The following is a 16,917-nucleotide window of genomic DNA, read 5'->3' as shown; positions in this document are numbered from 1 at the left end:
TCGAGTCCTTGTGTTGCAGGGCAAAGAGCCAAGTTTGATTTTCAGGGCACTGGGTTTTGTTTGTAGGTAGCACAAGCTCTGTTTTCGGGAGGCTCAGCTTCAGAAAGACGTGGCACCATAGTTTCATGCCCCCACTCGCAGCGTTGGATTGGTAACGCAGGCACTCGGGCAGTGTCCAGTTCCAGCAGTGGGCTGTTTTTTTTTTAGCAGTCGGGGGGGCGATGGCCGGTTTCTGCGCGTTGTTCCGATGCCACCACCAGCCCATTGGGTGCCTGAGTGGCCTCAATTACCTCCCTTTTATTAAAGCGCAGAGGTGTCACTCCCTTTCTCTCGCTGGGGCCAGCCCAGTTACATATGCATATTGAGCGGGGCAGGGGGCTGGAGCAAAAGTGGCCTCACTTGTATTCAGATGTGTTTCACCAGTGCAAGCTAGTCCGAGCATTTTTCTTTACCCTCCACCCCCTTTTTTTTAATAAAAGGTCGCCGAAGCAGCGTTTTGCAAAGGCAATATGTAAAGGTAGGCCACTTTTTTTTTATCTTGCCCGCACGCCATCCCTGCAAAGGCATCTTTAGCACTAGGGAAAATTAGTGAATAGAAGGCTTCCTGTTCAGGAACAGTCTTACTTCTGGCCTCTCTGGTTACAGCTTTTGTTCCGCTCTTTTCAAATGCTTTAAAACTGATCGATAATTTGAGGAGTGCAATGTAAGATACATTTTAGCTTTGCCTTAAAGCTGCTTGTAGCATTCCGTTGCTTAGGTTACCAGCGTTTTTTTATAGCGCTCTGAACCATTAGCGTGGTGTTGTGGCACTTTCTCAATCTCGGTTCCCTATCCCACATTTCTGAGGCTTCTCTCGTTCAATCCCGTGAGTTGTTTAGTGTTTTTGTGTGTGTGCTTCCTGGAGAGCTGAGTGTTGACTATAAAAGTGGAAAGGGCGTGGTTTCGGTCTTCGAAGCTGTTTGTAATGTCTTATTTGAGTGGACGGCTGTGCCGAAGGGTTATGCCTTCGATTTGGGCAGTTGGTTGTCCATGGTTCAACCAGTTTACAGTCAGGCGACCAGGGGCCTTGTTGAAAGGAAGGATATGGGCCCCTGGCTGCTGTTTGAATGATCCAATTTAGCATAAATCAGGATTCAGTGGGCCCCTCAGGCTTCTGGGTCCCGGTGCCACTGCGCCTGCTGTGCCAGTGGAACCCAGGTCCCTGATTACCCCCACGTAAATAAGTCAGATGCAGGGTTGGACATGTGATTGTGTGATATGTTTGTGCTGGGTGTATCCGAGTTGGTCTGACGTGTGTTGGTGTAGTGACATTATTTTCGAGTTGGTTGTTATGTGATTTTATAAAAACATGTATTCCTCTGTGCATGATGGTATCTTCTAAGAGGTTGCACCCTTGGAAACGGAATCGCATTATATAATTTTTGTGGCGCCGCTGTGCATGTCGTCACTTTATAAAGGACATTTAATGTCGCTCCTAAATGATGCATGTATCAGACTAGAGGTTTGAGACTTTACAAAGGTTGATTTAAATATGTACAATGTACCATTGTTTTATGTTGTGTGGACCTCCGTAGGAGTTCCTTAACATAATAAATGAAACTGAAACTGAGTTGGCATCCCATTGTCAAGTCTACAAGTGTGTCTCTTTGGTGCCCTGAGGCCACATGGATGGGAGTGGTCTGCTGTGCACTATTAGATAAAGGCCGGCTGTGGAAGCGATGGGAGCTGGTTTGTGGTGTTATTAACGGCTGTGAAGTGCAGTTTATGGCATATCAGGTGTGTGTCGGATTCACGAGGTAAGGACTGTCCTAACTGCAATTATCTTCATTTGTTCGGTGTACCTTAAATCTGGGGCCTGAATCATTCATGCCAGATCTGTTGGTCTGAGATAAAACTATAGTCAGTGTATGCGCCGTTTTTGATAACTCTCTTCTTCACTGTAAATACATAAAAAAATTTAATAAGGCCTACGGGGGAAAAAAGAGAGGGATGAGAGAGAGAGAAAGACTGTCTGTCTGTGTGTGTCTCTGTCAATCTCTTCCTAGAATCTTTTATTTTCATTGTGGGTCTTTAAATACGTCCTGTCTTCATTCAAAGCATCATGGAACTGACATTTGCTATAATAACCTGCAACTTCATTGCCTGACCGACGTTAGTAATTCGTTTGAAAGTGGTTCTTAAAGTCATACCTTCCATCTGACATGATTTACTGCACAGGTTGCCTGTGAGGCTTTGACTGCAAGTAAATGTAAACCCAATCTAATGAAAATGTTTGAGACTGTAGAAGAGTAAACTCATGTTGTGGAAAGTTGTTGTAAAATGACTACTGGAAACGTTTCATTCCCTCGAAAGGACGACAAGGAAATTAAATTAAATTGTCAACATCATTAACATCACATTCATGTATTGTGCAGAGAATGAAGTCTGATCAAATATAATATAATCAGGGATGCTGCATCATAACTAGTGAGGAGTCTTCCCCAAATACCCCTAATGTATTATATAAAAGCTGTTACTACAGGTGTAGGATTATACCAAAGAAATTGAGGTTAAATGGGCTTATTCTGGTGCCTTCGTGTTCATTTTCGAGAAGGCAAGGCTTGCCTGACCATGGGCTCTGAAGTATTACATTACAAATAATTTCTCCTAAGAGAGGCCACTAATTGAATGGGTCTTAAGATTCCTCTGTTTTTCCAACTCGAATTTCACATCCTCCGCAGAGTGGCTACATAGTAAGGATACATGGGCCCTCCAGCCATGTGGCATCCATCAGTTTAGTGGTTTATCTATCTGTCTGTCTGCTCTTCGGTCTGATATTCAGTTCTTCCATTTGTGTGTCTGTGTGTTGACTGTTTGAGTTTATGTATATGCGGGTGCCCGTGTATTTGTTTTTCTTTGTGTGTGTGAGTGTACGTAGGTTATTAGTTTGCTGCTGTTCTGCAATGCAATATGTCTCGCATTTGTGAGAGTTTGAGCTTTTGGCATTATAAAGGACAATGCCTTTTATTTATGTGATTTAAAAACCTTTAAGTGGTGCTTAAACACGCCCTTTGTATTTATAGTCCTTGCTTTCCAGAAGCAAGGCTGGCAGTAAAAGAGGAGCAGTTACTGTCATCCTTGCTTCTCGTAAGTAACGACTAAGTACAAAGTGCATGTTTATGCACGGCTTGCAGGTTTTCAAAACACATATATATATATAAAGGCATTGTCATTTACAATGCCAATAGCTCAAACTCTTGTAAATGCGAGACCTATTGCATTGTAAATGCTTGTTTCACTCATTCAGGGATTGTCACCCTAACAAGTGAGTGTTCTGGCTCGCCAGTCTGGAGCCCACGTGCCCACACTTTCCCTTTCAGTCCTCAATTACGGGCTTTTCATGGTAACCAACTACCCACCCCACCCTCAAACACTCCTGTCCTGAGGAAGACCCTGGTGTAAGGGACACAACAAGCTACCACTCTTTAGGGGTTGAAACGTCGAGATCTACTATACTAGCCAGTTTGACCAACAGTGATTAATCACTGTGCTTCTGTTTTAAACCATGGCTATCTAACGTTTGGATACATTGTGAGTAACCTGGCTTTAAATATGAGCCCTCTTGTTTTTTAAACAACAGATGTTGTGAATCGCACTTTGTTTCATTCACTCCCTCATTCTCACCTCAATCACAATACCCTCACCTTTTCCTCCTGATCCTGACACACTGTTTTAAACTGTGCTAACAAAAGTTATGAACTATTGTCTGCTCAGTGTGATTACACAACACTGTACATTAAGCATACTACTGTTCTTTCATTTCATTTTTGGAAATGTTGTGTAATTTTTGGTTCTTGTGTGTTCATAAAATTGTTTACTGGGACCACTGTTCCAATGTAGTATTCTTTACCCGGGTACCAGTCACGTCAATTGGGTTTACCCTTCTAGGTAACTAGACTATTTCCTGGGCACACAAGCTCTTGTCTGTCGTGTACAAAGAACCACTATTGAAACCCAATCCCTGTTGGACCACAAGGCTGTAGTGGTTACCATAGAAACCCCAAGGAATCGCCCTAAAGAGATAGTCTCCTGCAACAACCTGAATATGTAGATCAAATCACTAGAGCTATCAACAACCATCTGGCCATCAATGATAACCCGAACACTGCAGTTTTCATTATTTGGGCCGGAACTGATCGCTATATCGACAGCCAAAAACAAAGAGCTTAGGGATAAAAGGGAGTACCTCTCTAAACAAGTTGCGGAACTTGAGCACATTTATAAACGGACTGGGGCCCCTAGGGTATGGAGACAGCTGGTGGTCGCCAGAACCCAATCAGCTGGTATTGACACAGATAAAGCGGAGTGCACTCCACTTAAAGCAGTGATATTATGTCGGGGCAACAGGGCTAGGCGTCTCCTGGTCAACAGGCTGAGGATTCAGAGGTAGGAGCATTCAGTCCAGGAGGTTCGGGACTCCGAGGATCATGCACAAACCGAAGATCCCCACATAGCAAAGACATTATCAGCTAGATTCATCAAGGTAAATTGCGCTCGCAAAGGGCCAGATTCTGAGAATCTGGCCCTTTGCGAGTGCAATTTTTGCATTTGGGATTCATCATCCCAAATGCAAAAATAGCTATTTGCGAAATCGCATATTTGCGAGGAACTGGATTTAAGGAATCTCTATTAGAGATTCCTTAAATGCAATTCATTAACCAATTTGAAATTGCGAATTCGCAATATTTGGTCGCTATTTACCACGAAGTCTGACTTCGTGGTAAATAGCGAAAAAATAGTAAAAAGCACTTTAGTGCATTTTTCTCTGTAGCATGTTACACACACACATGTCCTTTGGACATGTGTGTGCGCAACACCTGTGTAAATTTGCATTTCAGGGGTGCTACAGGGTGTCCTTTGGACACCCCTGGCACCCTTGAAATTCGCTATCTTATTTGCGATTAGCTAATTGCTAATCGCAAATAAGGAATACTCCCCATTCATTCCTATGGGCCCTTAGGCCCATAGGAATGAATGGGGAGTTATTCCTTATTTGCGATTAGCAATTTGCTAATCGCAAATAAGGAATGTGTAGGAATCGCAATTTATTCTGCAATTCCTACATGAATCCCGTTTTGCGAGTCTGTAATAGCGATTCCTTATGAATCGCTATTAAAGACTCGCAAAATGGGTCTTTGATGAATCTAGCAGTTAGAGATTACTATCAAGAGCTATATATAGCACACAGCCTCCAGCCAGAGGGCATACCGACATACCTTCAAGAAGCACATACATCTACCCTCACTTTGGAACAGAGGGAGGATCTGGACCACCCTATTAGAGTTGAGGAGGTCATCTCTTGTATAGCCTGTCTAAAGCTTTCCAAATCTCCTGGGCCGGATGGCTTCCGAGCCACCTTTTACAAAATGTTCTGCCCGATCCTGGCACCCCTCCTTACCCGACTCTTCAAAGCCCTTGGGACCTCAACAACCCTCCTCCCATTGATGAAAATGGCCTCCATCGCAGTGATCCCCAAACCGAGGAAAGATAAAACCCAATGCTCCTCGTATAGACCGATTTTCCTTTTGAATGTTGATTTAAACCCTTTACAGGTATTTTAGCGTCCCTTCTCAATCCTCTAGTGCCGGGCCTCATAGAGCCTGACCAAGCAGGTTTTGTACCTCAACGTCAATGCTGCAACAACACACATAGGGTCCTTCATCTCATAGATAAGGCTCAGAGACATGACCAAGAATGAATGCTCTTATCGGTCAACGCTGAGAAAGCGTTTTACAGAGTCCACTGGCCTATCTCGAGGCCACCTTGGAGCATTTCGGTATAGGCGATAGATTACAAAGGTGGATCGCTAGCACCTATCACAACCCTACCACAATAATTTGGATAAATGGCCATTTCTTCTCTCCATTCACAATTAATAGGGGTAACAGACAAGGGTGCCCTCTATCACCATTACTCTTTGCCCTATACATGGAGCCCATGGCACGTAGAGTCCGATCCCATCCTGCAATTAAGGGAATCAAGTTCATTGGTGACTACCAATACAGTCAGCTTGTACGCCAACGATGTTCTGGTGATTTTAGAGAATCCGGCCTCTTCCTTACCGGCCTTTCTTGATGAGCTTGCAGCATTTGGCTAAGTAGTAGGTTTCAAAATAATGAACATTCACAAATCACAAGCCCTTAACCTAACATTGCCACAACACTACCTAACTTCACTTCGACAAACCTTCCATCTCCAGTGGACCACTTCAATATCATGTACCTTGGACTCCAGATCTCCTCTACTATACCCGAGACAGTGGTCCTCAATTATCGCGCACTGATCCATCAGGTACTCTCTGACCTTAGTCACTGGCAGCACCACTCCCTCTCCTGGCTTGGGAGGATAGCTGCAGGGAAAATGGCGATCCTACCCCAGGTCTTGTATATATTCCAGGTACTACCACTAGAACCACCACCAGGCTCAATTTGCTCCCTCCCGGATGGTTTGAATCATTTTGTCTGGGCAAATAAATGTCCCCGACTCAGCAGAGATCTAGGTTGCAGGTCTCCCTTGGATGGTGGCTTAGGGGTTCCGGATCTTGTCCAATACTATCAGGCTGCCCAACTAAGAATCTTTGTTGAGTGGTCACGCGCGGATTGGAAAAACACTGGCTTTTTATGGAAAGGGCGGTTGCAGGGCATCCCCAGTAGAAGATACCCCTTCTCCTGATAATCGCATGGCCCCTCATCTTATATCTCTCCTCTATCAATAAGCCAGCACTAGCAACGTGGGACAAGGTTACGACCTGTAGACACCTCACCTCCTTTCCCTCCCGTAACACACACAGTAGGGAACCCTGACCAATGGAACTAAGCGGGATGTAGATCGGTGGGACACATGTTTGATACAGAAAACCCCATCCTGTTCGATTCCCTCCGCCAAGAACACAGACTCGCCGAAGGTGAGCGGTGGCACTACACCCAGATTTGTCACTGTGTGATGCAGCCCACAATCCGCCCAGGGGCACAAAAACACCTCACTCCATACGAGCGCTGGCTGCTTTCTAGCACGACAAATACACGCTTCATTACGCACTTGTGTAGGCTCCTGCCCCCCGAAAGCACAACTATGAAGTCCCCTGGCCAAAAGCGGTGGGAGTCGGAGATAGGTCAGGAGTTGTCTCCGAAGTAATGGGAAGAAATCTACTATTGTGCCCGACACACAGCCCGTAACAGCCTAGACATTGAAAAGGCTACTAAATTAATAGCTTACTGGTATCTCACCCGCATTAGACTACGCAAACACACACCATCCAAATCACTTGAGTGTTGGCACCAATGCGGATCTCCAGGCACGTTACTACACATACAATGGGAATGCCCGAAGCTAGCTGCATACCGGGCACAGGTCCTTATAGACATATACATACACCTAGAAACAGAAATCACTAGATTCCTGGCATATATTCTTCTTGGCCTCCCTAACGCACTTAACTTCCCACTAAAGTCCCGCAGAGGCAGACAGATTGGTCTAGCACAACTGGTAGCCCTACAGAATATACTAATGCATTGGGGCCCCGGACACATTCCCATACATCAGGGCTGGTTTCAAAGACTGTGGTATATAATGGGAATGGAGCGAATCACCCTCACATTAATGAATCAAGGCTCACATTCCCCAAACTCTGGAAGCCCTTCTTTACCCTTCTGGCGACAGAATTTTGCGAAATTTCATGCCCTAAGTACTTACGCTTACTCCGCTTGTCAGAGGTCAACACAGCACCAACCCACACATGCTAATTCAGGATGGGAGTTGGGGGACAACAGCTTTTTCTTCTTACTTCTTTACATGGGCAACCAGGTCCAGGATCTGGGGATGGGGTTAGTTATGGGATTAGTATACAGTTGTAACTATCACAGCCGGTGGTTCCAAGCCATCAGTCAACTCTGTTTGTTGTAAATGAAACTACAATAAAGACATTTAAACAACAAAAATATCGATGACCAAAAAAATGAGAAGGTAAGTGCGAACAGGTATGTATAGATTTACTATTCTTAACTCAACAACTATGTACTTTGAAGATATATATATCGAGAAGGTACATATATGTGGAGTTATTTTTAGTAAAACTTTGCTAACCTATAAAAACGTATTATAAAATGGAAATGTGAAATTGTGAATGGGTGTGTAAAATATTGATGAATATGTGTGCAGATGAATGGATGGAATTCAATGGATGATTAGAATAGTGAAACGATGGATGGAAAGGAGAATGGATGATGGATTGGTAGAAGAATGGCAGGACGGATCAACAAATGAGTGGATGTATGGGTGAAGAGAACTACAATAGGAAGAGTCAAAAATACTTACTTTGTTCACTCGTTGTCATTAAATGTTTGTTTCGGACTAGGGAGTATTTTAATTTTGTTTCTACTCCCTTGGTGTCACATACCTAAGAGTGGCGAGCAGTAACTTACTTGTATCCGTAACCTTTGAGGGGTCAGCAGCGATATTATGTCCTGTTATCACCTCACCTGCAGCAGATACCTATGTGCTGTCCAGCAGCACTTATTCGCATTGGCAAGTGTGAGTGGCCAGCAGCCATTAACCTGTGTATTTACCTACAACCAGCCGTCGTTGATCAACCTGATGGCCAGCAGTGCTTCATTTGAATTAGACGTCTGTGTGCGCCACTTGATTTTGGTACCTATGAGTATCCATCATCTGGTATCCATCAATGGTAATCAGTGAGTCCCCCGACACACCTGTCTATGGGTGGCCAGCAGCGGCGGATGGTGGCAAGTATGGTGAATAGCACTTATCTGGGATCCTAGCAGGAACAATGTATCTGCATATGTGTAGTACTTATGAATAGACTAGCAGTAACTAACCTACTCCAGGCACCTATGAGCAAGAAACTGTTCAAATCTGCATTCTTTTTAATGCGAAAAACAACAGTTCTGCACATAGTTTGGTATTTTTACAGCGCATTTGAGGATTTGGGGCTTACAGAGCACAGCACTGGTCACAATACAATACAATACCACAGGAAACAAGCATTTGCAATGCAATAGGTCTCGCATTAGGAAAGTTTGAGCTATTGGTATTGTAAATGACACATTTTTTATTTATGTGTTGGTTTTGAAAATAGCGAAAATAATAGCTTTATCATTTACAATGCCAATAGTTATAACTTTCGCAAATGTGACACCTATAGCATTTGTAATGCAATATGTGTTGTATTTACATGACTTAGATGTATTGATATTACAAATAACAATGCCTTTTATTTTTTTTAATAATTAATACTTAAATAAAAGTTATTGTAATTTATAATGGCAATAGCCTAAACTTTTGTAAATAACTTTTGTGAAGATTATGTTCAGTGTATTTTATTATGACGAAAATCCAAGAACAGAAGTGAAATATTAACCTCTTTTTGTGACATTTGTAATAAAGCTTGAAACATTGAGAGAACATATTTGAACCAGTTGTTGAATGGTTGCACAGATTGATGCTGTGGTAGCGCTGAGTGATGTTGTGGTGTAGTGTAGTTCCTAGTTTCCCACTAGGCCCTGCGCATTGGAATAACATAAACAGTAGTATCGACGTGGAACTGCTTATATTCCAGGTCTCCACTGACTATGCTAAACTTAATTGGGTTGTGTTACCAACTAGCTCAGAGGTCACTGGAAACTTTCTTCTCTGCATAGGAAGTGATCAGCTTCCCTGGCACAGACAAGAAGGGATTCAGTTTTCCAACAACCGTGCAACATGACAACTTTGCTCCTCAGATCAAGAGTCAATCTCTAGGGTCGTGTGAAACAATAGACATGTATTTCACTCAGTCAGTCTAGTGCAGTTTACTTTCACGGTATGTAGAGAATAGAGAGACGGGCGTGTATCAATAAAGGTTAACATTTATTGAACAGTCTTTCTTCTCGTACAAGAGAAATGTATTGCCACAATTGCAATAACTGTTATTATAAAAAGTACGTACAGTAAGATAAGTATTGCGAAATAGAACTGTAAAAGCATTGATATGGTTTCTTAGCCATACAATGGTTAAAAGTAATAAAACATATATACAGTCATATATACATTAGGCTAACATACTCAACTGGTGCTTCTAACTAAGCCTACCCCAGTGTGCCTGACCTAAGCCTAACACGTGAAAAGGGGAGTAAGTAAGTAGCTTAAGTTAAGTTGGTTTTGCCAAGGTTTGTTTCAAGAATTCTCGTCTAAGGGTTTAGTCAACACCATACCTCTGAATAAAATGATGGAGGATTGGTATCTCCTTCAGGGGTCTCTCTCGATATCCCAGTCACCCGCGAGGGTAAACCGGAAGCGCCGGGACTGGATTTCTCTGCACGAGAAATGCAGCGGCTTCTCTCTTCAGCGCGTCGAGGAAGGAGGGGTGACAGCGTCCGCGGGCAGCTGGGCTGGATGTCTTCGCAGAGGACGGCTGCACGGCTCCTCAAGCGTACTGCACCATAGGTCGCGCTGTAGCGGCGATAATGGTAATCAGTAGCTTCACCACCACGGGATAGCAGGCTGCAGCGACAGAGTGCTAGTTTTTACCAACACAGGGTCATGCAGGCAGCTGGCATCAGCAACAGGCAACGAACTCACAGCTCGTATCTCTCTCATTGCTTAAGGCAACGTTGGTAATATTTATACCTGACAGGTGCCGGGTTTGACGCAAGTTTGCTGGACATAAGACGTCAATTAAAGATGTCACTAGGAAGTGATAGTTATCAGTTGCTCATTAGAGTTCCATTACTAATCAAAACATAGCAAGCGGGGATTTCCAGGTTTGCTAAGTTTTTATCTTGTTGAAGAACTCGGAGTGTTATCTAGGAATATCAGATAGTGACTGCTGCTCTGTCATTGCACTAATTGGTCGCAAAGGAAGTAGCAGAGAGTCATGCTGGAATGTGGCTCTGTTCGTGTGAGGCCAGAGATGACTTTTCAGAAAATCGCACTTGAACGGTTATGCCAATATAGGGAATAAATGGATTTATAGCCGAATAGGGTGAGAACATCGTATCAGACAGGCTCGCAAAGAATTGGTCTACAAAATCAGGTGATAGTTCAACCAAATTAGATAGCGCTGTAACTTGGCAGGTGTGAGAATGATTGCTGTCATCGAAGGCAGGACCAGCAATGCTCACAGCAAGTTGTACCTGGGTGATGTTGCTTTTGTCACTCGCTCCACTGTTACCACTTGGCTGTAGTACAGGAGTCTCCACAAATGCCGTCATCAGGATTGGTAGCCGCTGGGGACAACACAATGCGTGAGCCGGTATTGGACTGAGCAAAGTATCGACGTCCATTGGTACTGCTGATGGAAGTGAAAGACAGATGTCCAACACGCATTCATCGCCGCAAAGCATACACCGTAGCACAGGTAAAATGCAATTTTGCCATATCGGTCTGAATGAAAGGAACCAGGTCATGTTTAGATCTCTCAGCCTGGCCAATCCGAGGACGTTAGTTATCCTGTCCCTGTAGCGCATTGCTAGGATTGTTTCTTCCATTCCCATGGGAGCTATGTCTGAGCCGAGGCTTGCCATAACGTAGCAGGATGGTCAAGAATAGAATCCCTGCGATGAGTCCCAAAAATAGTGGAATGCCGCCAAAAATGGAGTGCACAAAATTAGGAAAGATTCCCAAAATTGCCTGGAAGGGTGTTAGCAGTCCCGTAAAGACTGTCTTAAATATGCCTGGGATGCTTGTTGCACTAGACATGTTAAGGAGTTGGCTCAACATTTCTACGAAATGCACGGGGCAATTTGTTGATAAAAGGTCATGGACCTCAGTAGCCGTCCTTGCGACTAGAAGATCATACGTCTCTTTAGATGACGTTATAGGCACTGTTGTCTGTAAAAGCACAGATATCATTTTGCTTAATGTATCAATTCGTATAGAATAGAGATTCAGACGAGGCCAGAGGGGAGTCACTATGTCTGGAGGCCCGCTCGGGAACAATGCTTGCATACAGCATTTGACCATGGATGTTACTTGTACCAGATAACTTGTCCCTGGCGCGAGGCCACAGCACCTGTGATCCGTTCTTAGAATGTAACTCCCGTTTGCGAGTTGCATAAAGAAGGGCTCTATCTGAGTTGCAGGTGTGACTAGCTGGTGGCATGAAAGGTTGTTTGAATTTCCATCACATGCTCCGTGTAAATTAATACCCTGACACAAAAGTATACCGCTTAGTGAGTGTTTACAGTTGTCACCACTAAGAAATACATTTTTGTCGCTGTCACTATAGCAAGAATGAGTGTATGGTAACTTCCATATGGATTTTACATATCCTTTACCCAATTGTTCATATTGGCCAGCAGGTATGTATTCAAGGCACTTTTTAAATCGGAAAGTTGTTATCGGAATTGTGATAATTCCGTGTATTATCCATTCAATGACAGGACTCTCTGACATTGTCAATGGTAATCTCTCGAGTCTTTCGATGCTCAGGATTGTATAGTCTGCCCCTTTCTGTGCCAAACTGATCTGTTTATCAGTAAGGTTAAAACTGGAAAATAATGACGTTGTGTTTATCAGACGCCAAGGCACATAGCCTGAACGAAGATTTTGCAGCGTCCAGCCTAATTCTATAATAGAGCGCAATTGAGACTGGCCATGTTGTAACATTAGCAAATCTCTGTCTATCACATCAAAGGCAGAGGATACAATATTGTCCAAAGAATATATTCTGGAAGACAGAGTCGTTAACCCATTGTCTACCACAGAAAGTGATTTCTCCAAATTAATACGATCAATTTCTCGTATCTTTTCAGCAGTTTCAATTTGCTTTACTTTCCAAGCCTCGTTGTAAGCAGCATAGATGCTGGTCGCTATGAAACGCTTTTGACGCTGTTTTCGTGGTCCAAGAATGAAATCGCGCAAATCAGCACCATCTTTTAATAAAGACAAGTGTTGCTTAATTTCAGCCAGTGTGGATGTAGCTAGCCATTCTAGGCAGAGTTTCCCTACACTGTATGTTGTTATAATCCCCGGATGTTGTCTCTGGGAATATCTAGGGTCTAATCTGGTCATTTTTAAACCCTGTGTTTTATTCAGGAACCTATCTTGACAGCTATTTGTGTCTGTAGGCCAGATTAACCACTTTTTCCAATCAGGATGTGTTCTGTTGAAATGTAAAATTTGTGACACGTCTAACTCAATATCAGCTGTTGTATTTTCAGGTATTGGCTTTGGTATAGACGGTGTTTTAAGTTCTTTGTTCTTAGCTAGGCCAAGACAAGATGTTTGGTGTACTGTGTCATTTAAAAATAACATTTGTTCTGGTATCATGCAGGTTCTAAATAGTGCTTCTATGCCTTGCACCTGCCAATCTTTTGTACCCCAAATTGTTTTCGTTTCAATATTATTTTTCCAGTAATCAAAACCAAATGTCATCATTTTGTCATAAAATGCTTCTGAATATATCAATTTAGAATTTGTCAGCATTGTTTTCATTCCTGTTTTATCTAACAGTTTGTAATAAAACGTTTCTGCATCACTGGTGTTAAACCCTGAAAAATATTTGAATTTCTCAGAAAAATGCTTTAGAACTGCTTTTAGGTGGTGTAGAACAATGTTCCCATTGATTATACATAAAAACATTTCTAGGCTGTGCAGATTTATGCAAGTAATGATCCCCATAGTGGGTGTAACAGAATAATTGCTCATAACTAGATGAACCTTGTAAATAATCATGATCTGTGAATCTAGCTGACATTACTAAATCAGACATCATGTCATTAATACTGTTAAAGTCCCAATCATCAGAGAATGTACTTGGTGTCACAAAGTCACTTAAGGAAACCTTTAGTTGATGAGGATACTTCAGGATTTCGACCGGACCATAGATCTCATAGTCTGTTTTCTCCCATACTACCCCACCAGGTATTGGAATTGCTGTGACATTTACTGCTGACAGTTCTCTTTTCTTCACGTGGGATGATCTGTGTGGTTTCAGGACTAGGTTGATGTTCTGACTTGCTGTGTCCATTGTAATATATTTTCCTTCAATGAATTTTCCCAAACACAGTACCATGATGAGCCAAAGCAGGAGGAAAAATACACCTAGACCGAACCAGAACTCTAGCCAAGGGGAAACAAGGTAGATTTTCTTCAGTTGATGAAAGAGTTCCGTTGCTTTTTCTTTAAAAGACTTTTTTGTTTCTGGCATCACTTCGGGGTCGTTTAAATCTTCAGAGAAGTTGTCGAAGTTGATGAAATAACCAGAGGCAGTTCTGTCAATTGATGGGATTGTTCTTTCAATCTGTCTCTCGGTAGCACTTTCTGATGCCACATCATTGTAGACTGGTGTTGTTTCTTGACGAACTGTTTCAATCTGTGTTTCAAGAGGCACGAGTTCCATGGGATTATTGCATAGTCCTTCATTGTGCACTGCAGGCTGATCGAAAGTGATGAGTCTTTCAGTTTGAACCTCTTGAATTGTTGCAAGTTTGGGTATTCTGTTGTTTCTTGGGAGTCCACTGGGCCTACTGTTGATTATAGGCCACATGCTTGTGGTTTTACCAGATCGATAGACACGACTCTGTTCTCCTTTTTACCAGCAAGGGGCGGTAGCACAACTGATCTTGTTCCGGTGACTGCTAAGACAGGTACTGCTTTTCTGTAAGAAGGCCCAAATTCCTTCTTAACCGCGATCTTTTCTCTGACTAGATCCCCAATCTTTGGAATCCAGACAGGCCTTGCTGGGGCTGTTGCGGGTGGTGCCTCGTCAGTGGTACTTGGCTGTTGCTTTAACTTTATGTTGCTTAATGATTTTCTTGTTTCATTCAGTTCCTGTAAAACAGCCAAACGATCCTTTACATCAAAGTGCTTTGTTTCTTCTTGTACCACTGACCTCTGACTATCGAGGTCCTGAACGCTCATTCTAATTCCGAACAATAGTTCGTATGGGCTGAAACCTTTTAGAGAATTTCTTGGCATGTTGTTAAGACTAGTCTGGACACTTATTAAATGTTTGACCCACCCAGCGCCTGAACCTAATACCTTCGCTGTTATAGATTGCTTTATGTCCCGGTTTTTTCTTTCTACCACACTATTCCCTTCGGGATGCGACGGACAAGAATACCGCAACCCAATTCCCTTGCTGGCCATGGCCTCCTTATAAGCTCGAGAGCTGAAAGCAGGACCCTGGTCAGAATGGAACGTGGTAATTGCGTATGTGCCGATATGGACTCGCAAATCTTTTATAACCGTTCTAGGCGTCAGCCGAGTGCTGGAGGACTCATTTTTTAAAAAGTGCTTTTCGTCTTAACTAATTAATAGGACGCAGGTTGGGGTGCAGGCAGCGTTACGCACTTTCTGACTGGTAGCCGGTAGCAAGGTTCGCTACTGCGAACCCTATTGCAGTTTTCACAGTTGTTTGCATATATTTGGTGTTCTACACTCATTCCCGGCCACCAGTATACTGATTGTAATTCAGTCAGAGAAACCTTAATTGTTTGGTGTCTCAGACCCAAACCCATATGTGCATCTGCTATTAAAAATATTCTCCTGTTCGTGTTTGGAATTACTCTATCCCCCACTCCAGGGATTCGAGCAAATGGAACGGAGTTTGCATCGATTATGTATGCATAATTGAGTGGATAGTTTACGGGTAGTGCTGCACAGTCGCCTTTTACGGTCGTTTTTACTGCCAGCATGGTTTCCCCGTCTATGTATTTATCTGTACGCTTTTTTGTGGCTACGGAAGCCGGGTTAGTTGCTTCCGCGGTGGCTGTATTAGCCAATGAATTCCCTGCAACGTGAACGCCATCACGTCGAAGACTCTGTGCGTGAATCACGTGAGTCTTTTGTAGTTCTTTGTGTAAAAGAGCTACCTCGTTCCAGAGCTTTTTATGCTTTATTGTGGCACCTGTGTCATCTTTGTAGTCGTTTTCGATCCAACTCTGCAGTTTATTGTTGTAAGAATTGACGCAAAAATGAGAATCGCACACTATAAGTGTGGGGAATTCGCGTTCTGCATTTTCGAGCGCCATCTTTAAACATCTGATTTCAGTTCTTTGAGCCGAACAGTACTTAACTGATTCAGTTTTTGTTATTTTCGGTTTGATTTTACCGCACAGCCAACGACATTTAATGATCGCACATGCTGCATCGTAGGATTTTCTCTCTACGTTGAAATGCTGTACAGAGCTATCTGTATAGATTATACAGGCATATAATGGAAGAGGCAGAATTTCGATTGGCAGAGGATATTCTTCTTCATACTCTAAATCATTCAGTTCTTCGTATTGCGGGGCGAAATAGTATTTTACGTCTTCCGCTCCTAGAGAATCTATGCACTGAATCCATTTCGGATCCAGAGACACTGTAGGCAGGTTTACTGGGCTGAATAGCGCTTCGAAGGCGGATTCCGCTGTAAGGATATTAATCCGTTTGCCGTGTGCTAGTTCTCTTTCATTTGCTAGTGCGATTTGCACTGCGTTCACAGTTCTTTCTGTGTGACTGAATGTTTTTTCTGCTTGTGTGTACAAGTGAGATTTAATTGAAATTGGTACCTTTTCTCCCTCATTAGAGGTTAGGTATGTGAATCCGCATCTTCCTGGGATGACTCGGATTACAAGATCAATCGTGTTGTCACGTGTGTCTAATTTTGTTTTTGCTAACATGTCTGTTTGCAGTGATCTCAAAATTTCTGTGTGTTTTTGAGTCCAATTGATTTGTTTAAAATCAGGTTTTATTAGTTCGTAGAGAGGTTTAACCCTCTCTGCATAATTTAGGATGTAAGTTCTTCCGAAATTCAGAAAACCTAGTATTGATTGTAAATTCTTCAGCGTTTTTGGAGCTTGGAGTACAGCGCACTTCTCTAAGAAGTTGTCCGCTAGGCTTTTCCCTTCACTTGATAATTCGTACCCTAAAAACAGTACTGTCAGATGGGCAATT

Source organism: Lissotriton vulgaris, chromosome 5, assembly GCF_964263255.1.
Source record: "Lissotriton vulgaris chromosome 5, aLisVul1.2, whole genome shotgun sequence".
Lineage (NCBI taxonomy): Eukaryota > Metazoa > Chordata > Amphibia > Caudata > Salamandridae > Lissotriton > Lissotriton vulgaris.
The sequence above is the reverse complement of the archived record's forward strand: the minus strand, read 5'-3'. Positions refer to the sequence as shown.